Genomic DNA, 1905 nt, shown 5'->3' with positions numbered 1-1905 from the left:
CTAGAATGGGAAGGAGGGTTTAATAAGCACTGGTCACTAAACACCTTACTAACGTTTTTTATATACTTCATGTTGTTCCAAGAAGGATTTAAGATGACTTTTAAAATGCTTGCTATATGACAACATTAGAAGTAAACAAAAGTGCTCTCTCCTCCTCCCCATTTGAGAGACAGCCACATATTCTGGTGCAGTGACAGCTGCATCCCCAAGACACAATGGTGGTTGTCAGAGTAAACAGATTTGGCAGTATTGGGCACCTGGTCATCAGGGCTGCTTTTAACTCTGGCAAAGTGAATATTGTTGCCATCAATGACCCCTTCACTGACCTCAACTATAGGGTCTATGTGTTCCAGTATGATTCCACCCATGGCAAAGTCCACAGCACAGTCAAGGCTAAGAATGGAATGCCTGTCATAGATGGAAAGCATATCTCCACTTCCAGGAACGAGATCCTGCCTACATCAAATGGAGTAATGCTGGTGCTGAGTATGTTGTGGAGTCCACTGGAGTCTTCACCACCATGGAGAAGTCTGGACTCACTTAAAGGGTGAAGCCAAGAGGATCAACATCTCTGCCATGCCTGTTCATGCCATGGTTGTGATGGGTGTGAACCAGAAGTATGACAACTCTCTCAAGATCGTCAGCAATGCCTCCTGCACCACCAACTGCTTGACCCCTCTGACCAATGTCATCTATGACAACTTTGGCATCGTGGAGGACTCATGACCACAGTCCATGCTATCACTGTCATCCAGAAGAGCATGGACAGGCCTTCTAAGAAACGGTGGCATGTTGCCCAAGAGGCTGCCCTGAACACTCTCCCTGCTTCTACTGGCACTACCAAGGCTGTAGGCAAGGTCACCTCTGAGTTGAATGGGAAGCTCATTGGCATAGCTTTTGGTGTCCCCATTCTCAATGTGTCAGTCATGCATCTGACCTGCTTCTTGGAGAAAGCTGCCAAATATGATAATATCAAGAAGGTGGTGAAGCAGGCATCAGAGGACCATACTCAAGGGCATCCTAGGCTACACTGAGGACCAGGTTGTTTCTTGCAACTATTTTTTTAAGAAAGAGGGAGACAGAGACAAAGAGAGAGAACACAAGAGCAGGAAAAGGGTTAGAGGGAGAGGGAGAGGGAGAGAGGGAGAGAGGGAGAGAGAGAGACAGAGAGAGATACAGAGAGAGAGAGAGAGAGAGAGAGAGAGAAAGAGAATACCAAGCAGGCTCCATGCTCAGTGCAGAGCCTGATGCAGAGCTCAATCCCACGACCCTGGGATCATGACCTGAGGTAAAATCATGAGTTAAGCACTCAACTGACTGAGCCATACAGGCGCCTCAGTGTCTCCTGCAACATTAACAGTAACACTCGCTCTTCCACCTTTGATGCTGGGCCAGAATTGAGGATCATTGCCTTCAATGACCACTTTTTCAAACTCATTTTATGGTATGACAATAAATTTGGCTACAGCAACCAGGTGGTTGACCTCATGGTCTACACGGTGTCCAAGGAGTAAGAGTCCCCTGGACTACCACCACAGTGAAAGAGGAAGAGAGAGGTCCTTAACTGCTGGGGAATCCTTGCCCCAACTCATCCTCCAACACACTGAGAATCTCCCGAACTCTTCACAGTTTCTATCACATAACCCCTTAAGAAGGGGAGGCGTTTGGCGTACCTTGTTTTGTACCATAAAGTATACTGTATCCAGCCCCCCCAAAATAAATAAATAAGTAAGCAAAAATGGTCAATCCAAGGAAAGATGGTAGAAAAAACAAGAAAGGTCAGGTATATTATCAATAGACAAAACACATGCTCATAAGGACATATTTGTAAATCAGAAGACATTCATTTGACTCCATTCTTCCTAGTATCTAATGCAAGGGAGGATATAACTAGTTAAGAGGTCA

General features: G+C 45.7%; 1 pseudogene; it reads left to right on the top strand.

Annotated features, from left to right (window-relative positions):
• The first annotated feature begins 215 nt into the window (after positions 1-215).
• Positions 216-1514, top strand: LOC115513376 (annotated as a pseudogene).
• Positions 1515-1905: the final 391 nt, after the last annotated feature.

The sequence above is a fragment of the Lynx canadensis genome, chromosome B2 (assembly GCF_007474595.2).
Source record: "Lynx canadensis isolate LIC74 chromosome B2, mLynCan4.pri.v2, whole genome shotgun sequence".
In the NCBI taxonomy this organism is placed as follows: Eukaryota; Metazoa; Chordata; class Mammalia; order Carnivora; family Felidae; genus Lynx; species Lynx canadensis.
Note: the sequence above shows the minus strand (reverse complement) of the source record. Positions and strands in the feature narration are given on the sequence as shown.